The sequence below is a fragment of the Berghia stephanieae genome, chromosome 5 (genome assembly GCF_034508935.2).
Source record: "Berghia stephanieae isolate SIO BIC M18660-M18661 chromosome 5, UCSD_Bste_1.3, whole genome shotgun sequence".
NCBI lineage: Eukaryota > Metazoa > Mollusca > Gastropoda > Nudibranchia > Aeolidiidae > Berghia > Berghia stephanieae.
Genome location: NC_088364.1, coordinates 82,256,343 through 82,263,842, shown reverse-complemented (window position 1 = coordinate 82,263,842; position 7,500 = coordinate 82,256,343). Strand labels below are relative to the sequence as shown.

Here is a 7,500-nt window from a genome sequence, read left to right as displayed (position 1 = left end):
TGTCTGACAGTTTCATATATCTACACATATTCAGATCTGTATCTTACACCAGTGCCTGGTCCCTCATTTGCCACTTTGATAACGTTTTAAGGCGACGTGTCACAACTATATACTTAATGCCGCAATGTTATTTAGTCTTCAAAGACCGTTATAGCTTGCATTTTACGTAGTAACCATAAAGTAAGTACACCCACAGACACACACACACACAAACACACACACAAACTGATCCACAAACTGATCCACACAGATTCACACATACTCACTTAAATACACACACACATACACACACACACAGAGGGAGAGGGGGAGGGAGAGAGAGAAAGAGAGGGGGGGGGGGGGGGGGGCATATTTCGTATTAACCATAAACAAAGTACAGCCACATAGAAACACACACACACACACACACACACACACACACAGAGAGAGAGAGAGAGAGAGAGAGAGAGAGAGAGAGAGAGAGAGAGAGAGAGAGACTGACTGACTGACTGACTGACTGACAGAAAGAAAGAAAGAGAGAAAGAGAGAGAGAGAGAGAGAGAGAGAGAGAGAGAGAGAGAGAGAGAGAGAGAGAGAGAGAGAGAGAGAGAGAGAGAGAGAGTATAATTACAAAAGCACTTGAGAGGAAGGAAATGGCAAGAAAAGGCTTATCGTCTCGTGTTTGCCTTGGCCTCGCTGAACAAAGAATCAATAATATCAATACTAGAATTTCGATCCTAGGTTTTAATGAGAGGTAAGCTGGTTTTGAGCTTTGCCCTTTCTCATATGGGGATTGGGTTACTTTGAGCTTTTTTTTTTTTAAATTGAGGTTTTTTAATATAGCGCAATATACACTAAACGTGCTCAAAGCGCCTTCCAGGGTGTCCCTTGCAAAACAGCAACACTTAACATGTAGTACGTGACATGACGCCTGTTAGGCGATATTACATTTTTTTCGGACAGAGACAAATCTGTAAACGGCCAGGTACTCATTTTACACCTGAATACGGTGAGAGAATGTGAGTAAAGAGTCTTTTCCAAGGACTCAACTATGTGCCGAGCGAGGCTCGAACCCAGGACCCCCGCCCCACCCGCACCTTTTAAAAAATGCTTTATTTTCTTTTTGAAAAGGTCTCAAGTATGCTCCCTATGTAAAAGAGCAGGTTTTCGAAATTGGGGGATAATATTATTGGAAGAGATAACGGACTAGAATGGACATCAAAGGATAACTACTCATGTTAGTTTTATTATGATTATAGTTGGAGCTATCTATAAATAACAAGTCTTTAAAACACATATACACATACATACATACATACATACATACATACATACATACATACATACATACATACATACATACATACATACATACATACATACATACATACATACATACATACATACATACATACATACATACATACATACATACATACATATAAAAATTGTTTATTTCAGGAAATATACATGATAATGCAACAAGGGTAACATATTCATTGACATAATACCATTTCCTAAAATAATGTACAATGTATAGAGCTGGAGTATTAATTTGAACAGTGAGGTTTCAGACTCTGCCACAGAATGTCTCAGAGGTAATAATGATTTTAGTGTTGATGACGATGATAATGATGATGAATACGATGGTGACGATGATGAAGATGATGATGATGATGATGATCATGATGACGATGACGATGATGACAATGACGATGATGATGTCGGCGATGCTGACAATAACAGTGGTGGCCATGGCGGTGATGGAGACGACGACGATGAGAGTAACAACGGTAGCAATGATATTAATAATAATAATATATACATACATACATACATACATACATACATACATACATACATACATACATACATACATACATATACACACATGCATACATACACAACCACACACACATACACACACATACATACATATACACACATACACACACATCCATAAATTCAAACACACACGCATACATACATTCTAACACACACGCGCACAGCCACACACACACACACACACACACACACACACACACACACACTCAAGCAAACGGAATGAAAACAAAAATTATGGAACTAGTAAATTTGGGAAAAAATTCTGAAAAGGCTATGGATGATTCAATCCGGGCAATGCAAACGAAAAATACAAGAAAGAAAATCAGCCGCATTCGACAAGGGATCGAACCTCGAGACATCTCAACAATGCGGCAATGTGATCTAGTGGTCGGTATGACACTCGCCTTCGGATCAGAAGGTCCTAGGTTCAAGCCCGGCTCTGAGCGGCGCATTGTTGAGTCATTGGAAAAGACTTTACTTATATTCTCTCACCGTACTCAGGAGTAAAATGAGTATCTGGTGTTGTCTCTGTCCGGAAAACTGTGATATCTCCTAACAGGTGGCATGTCTCGTCCTACATGTTAAGTGTTACCCTTGCTAGAGACCCATTGTAAAGCGCTTTGAGCATGTTTATTGGATATTGAGCTATATAAAAGCTCAAACATTTTGGTGTTTTGTTGGTTTGTTTTGTTTTGTTTTTTTGGATTTTTTTTTCTAAACTGTCCCGGTCAGATCATTTATGATAAATATAAATATGATGTTTGTTTTTAAGGGTTTTACGGCGCTTGCGACACCTTTAGATCATTTCAGCGCCAGTAAAAAGGAAGAAAATATGACAATAAAAGCGGAGAAGAAAAGTAAGACAAAGAGAAATTGCACAAATAGTGAATAGATGTAGATTCCAAGAGCATACTTTTACTGTGAATAGTTTGAGATCACCTAAAAGTCTCATCCTGACACAATAATTTATATGAAGATCCTCGGGTAAACATAATGGTGTAACGACAAGAAGGGTAATCAGGAGGTTTGAGATTCGAACCCCCAGTCGAAAAGGACTGAACATTTAATTTGGATGATATTTCTGTTTTCTTGTATTATTCTTTCTATCTACCTCCATATTATTGTATCATTCACACCTTTTAAGATTGAAAACAAATGTACTCAACAGTTTCTTTACGTCCATGCAATGTTTAAATGTTTTTAAAAACAAGTCACGATCTATTCGTTAAGGGCTTGCAACACCCAGGATGTTCAAACTCATAGGTCGTGTTCAGTACGCATAGGGCATGTTTACACTAGGATTTAAATGTAAACTGACCTCCCAATCGCTTTAACCCTCTCCTTACCAACTATAGGAAAATCGTCACATTCGTTACGATACAACCAATATAATTTTCTCATTCGAATTTCTTTTGTACATCATAAAATTTAAAGTTAATGAATAGTGTGTTGTAGAGCGTGTTTTGCTAAAGAAATTATGTATGTCAAGAACTTTACCGCAATCTATTGTGTTTAAATCTCTCCTTACCAGCCATTTTCAAGATTGTCCCCAAAACTTCACACCCAACTAACAGAAGAATAGAGTTTTTATCACTCAAAGAATAATTGCAGTAAGTTTTTGTGATAAATAATTTCTGTAGCAAAATATGCTCTATAACACACTGTTCATTTTCTTTAAATTCTATGATGAACAAAAGAAATTTGGATAAGTAAATTGTTGGTGTTATCGTAACGAATGTGTCGATTTTCCTATAGTTGGTAAGGAAAGGGTTAAGTGATAAAAAATCTATTTTTGTGTTAGTTGGGCGTGAATTTTTGGGGAAAATCCTGAAAAAGGCTATCTAGTTAAGACGATACACTTCATTTTCTCCTCGCACACGGGAAGATGTTTGACTAAAGCTCACATACTTAAAACTTGGGCTAGAAAATAAACAGACAGCTTTTGTTTTCAAAAAGTCAGCAGAGAACTGTTTTCATACAAAATTATTTTTTAAATGAAAATTTAGTCCAGCAAGCGATACAATTTGCTGTTTTTTTGTTTTTTTTTTGTTTGTTTTTTTTTTTTGGGGGGGGGGGGGGGGGGGGGGGGAGGGGGGGGTTGGTTTTTTTTTTTTTTTTTTTTTTTTTTTTTTTTTTTTTTTCTTTCTTTTTTGTTTTTTTTCCTATTTATAAATACATAAATAATAAATAATAAATTGAGCTTTAATATAGCGCAATATCCACTAAATGTGCTCAAAGCGCTTTACAAGGGGTCCCTGGTCAACAACAACATTTAACATGTAGGACGGGACATGACGCCTGTTAGGCGATATTACAATTTTTCGGACAAAGACAACGCTGTTAACGGCCCAGGTATTCATTTTTACACCTGAGTACGGTGAGAGAATGTGAGTAAAGAGCCTTTTCCAAGGACTCAACTATGCGCCGAGTGCGAGGCTCGAACCCAGGACCTTCCGATCCGAAAGCGAGTGTCATACCACTAGACCACATAGCCGCACTTATTTATCTTTTCTTTTTTTTTCTTTTTTTTTTTTTTGGGGGGGGGGGGGGGGCGTTGAAATACAAATTAATATCAATATACGATGATTGTCGCGCTCTGACGGCTCCTCTTTGTCCACAGTCTTCATTATTTTTTCATTCTAATCAATTTGTAGAATTATATTGATCAATCAACTTAATTTATAAAGTACAATAACTCATTTGCATATATTATTTTCAAAGCGCTTTACAGTGAGTGTAAGTTTAAAAACAATATGGGTAGGAATAAATAAAACAATACATGTTATTATCTGTTGTAATCAATTTATACATAATGTAAAAGTATGATCAAAATGTGAAAAGATGTAATATAGATTGTATGAAGTTGACGTCACTCAAGTTGTTGTTATTGCTTTTTGCCATCCGCGTTTGTGAGTAATTAATTCTCTCTAAACTGTATTAACCAGACTATAAACGTTCAAGGTTACACATAGTTTTGTGTGTTGCTCCGTTATACTTCCGGATGGCAATGCTGTGAGTTTCTTTGCCAAGCGAATAGTATCTATAGATAGTATGCGCTTGGCAAAGAAGCACACAACATTGCCATCCGGAAGTATGATGGACCAACACACAAAACTATGTGTAACCATGAACGTTTGTTGTCTGGTTAATACAATTTAGTGAGAATTACTCATAAACGCGGATGGCAAAAAGCAATAACAAAGACCTGAGTGACGTCAACTTCATACTATCTATACATGCTCACGACACACGCACACACACACACACACACACACACACACACACACACACACACACACACATTTAGATAATGTCAAAATAGGTAGGCGCATTGATGGATTGCTCATGAAATCATCTGTTGAACCAATACCCCTTTATCTTGCTTTTTTCCTTGATGCTTTTAACCTCAGATCTACAACTTTTACTCTATTCTATCAAGACTTTTATACCCCCTAAAAAGAACCAGGATAACACAAATCAACGTTGATGTTCTTGTGCGGCTATGTGGTCTTGTAGTAAGACACTCGCTTTCGGGTCGGAAGGTCCTGGGTTCGAGCCTCGCTTGGCGCATAGTTGAGTCCTTGGAAAAGGCTCTTTACTCACATCCTCTCACCGTACTCAGGTGTATAATGAGTACCTGTCCGTTAACAGCGTTGTCGCTGTTGGAAAAAAAATTATCGCCTAACAGGCATCATGTCTCGTTCTACATGTTACGTGTTGCTGTTGGTCAGAGACCCTTCGTAAAGCGCTTTGAGCACGTTTAGTTGATATTGCGCTATAGATAGTATGCGCTTAGCTAAGAAGCTCACAACATTGCCATCCGGAAGTATAACGGACCAACTCACAAAACTATGTGTAACCTAACCTTGAGCGTTTATAGACTGGTTAATACAGTTTAATCAGAATTACTCATAAACGTGGATGGCAAAAAGCAATAACAAAAACCTGAGTGACGTCAACTTCATACTATTATTTTTTTTAGGTGGGGGGGGGGGGGGGGGATGATGCGGACAGATATTTTAAAAAAACAAGTTGTTTTCCCATGTATGACCCACCGCGTCACATTGGATTAGAGTTATGAGATTTCAATTTACGGAGCAGCGTGGCTCAGCGGTACGGTCTTCGCTTCGTACCTGAAAGGTGCCGAGTTCGATTACCCGCTGCGCTGTGTGGCCTTGAGCAAGTCACCTGGCCCTAGCTCAATTTGCGGCGCTGCACTGCGGCTGACGTCTGGGTTATTCCAGTCTTCCCTTGGAATAGACCCTTGAGACAAATTTCCTAGATTGGATGAATAAAGGGAATTTTATTTATCTTTATTTATTTTATTTTATTTATTAATCAGTTAACTGCCGTACTCTAGATAAACTCGTTCTTTAAAAATTTGGCCAGAAAACCCGTCCTTCAAATATCGATCGATTTAAATGACTCTCGTCTTGGCAAAAAAAAAAAAAAAAAAAAAAAAACAAACAAACAAACCAAAAAAAAAAAAATCTAAAAACCTTAGACCTCGATCCTCATCTTGGCAAAAACACTAAAACCTGGAATGGATAGAAAGATAAAGTGAGTAAATGTGACTCATATTATATTACTCGTATATGAGTCACATCTACTCACTCGGGGGCAGCGTGGCTCAGCGGTACGGTCTTTGATTCCAACCCGAAAGGTGCCGAGTTCAATCACCCGCCGCTGCGTTGTGTGGCCTTGAGCAAGTCACCTCGCCCTAGCTCACTTTGCGGCGCTGCTCTGTGGCTGACGCCTGGGTTATTCCAGTCTTCCCTTAGAATAGACCCTAAAGACAAATTTCCCCTTGGGGATGAATAAAGAGAATTTTATTTTTTATTTATTTATTTATTTTATCTTTCTCTCCATTTTATTGGCTCATTTAGGCACCTCTAGTTTTGGGTAAAAACCTGGGACTTTGAGAAGAAAGAACAAAACTTTTCTTTATTTTGCATGTTATTTGTTATAACCCTGTCCTCACTAACCGTCACATGTGTAATGCTACAATAAACACTGTTCATATTCAGATTTGTTTTGTACACAGTACAACGTTTGAGGAAAAAGTCTTTGTGATATTTATAATAAGAACGTAATGCTATTTTGTAAAGCTTTTTAATTCCTGTAGAAAATTATGTATGGTATTGTAATTATTGCTTTTGAGTTTGAGTGTTCAAATAAAAAATATTTTTTTTGCGGTTAAGTAGATATGACGTTTAAGGAAAATTCCCGAAAATGGTCCTACATATTAAGTGTTGCTGTTGGCCAGGGACCCTTTTTAAAGCGCTTTGAGCACGTTTAGTGGATATTGCGCTATATAAAAAGCTCAATATTATTTAAGAGAGAGTTAACCCACAATTTTTATGCTAAAATTCTATTTTAAGCTTCAAGTTCATCCCGACATACTGGGTTGGGTTCCTGACCTCCCATAGTGGACAGCAGATGGGGGGGGGGGGGGGGGGGGGGGTGGCACTTACTGTGTCTTCTATCCCCCTATTTCTGTTTTCCAATTGCTTTCTGTCAATGTCTTGGAATGAGATTACTTTGTTTTGTCCAGGCCCTGGCTGGATACACCAGTTGGGAGGGAAATAGTCAAACGTATAGTTAGAGTTGTGGGAAATGATATTTTTCCCCTGTAAATCATCTCTCTGTTATGTACTGTATTGTTTTGTTTACATA

The 7,500-nt window shown here is 37.9% G+C and overlaps 1 protein-coding gene across 3 annotated transcripts in view; it reads left to right on the top strand.

Moving 5' to 3' along the window:
• LOC144973732 (uncharacterized) overlaps nt 1-7,500 on the top strand; it is a 52,941-nt gene that overhangs the window by 24,709 nt on the left and 20,732 nt on the right. The window lies entirely within an intron of this gene.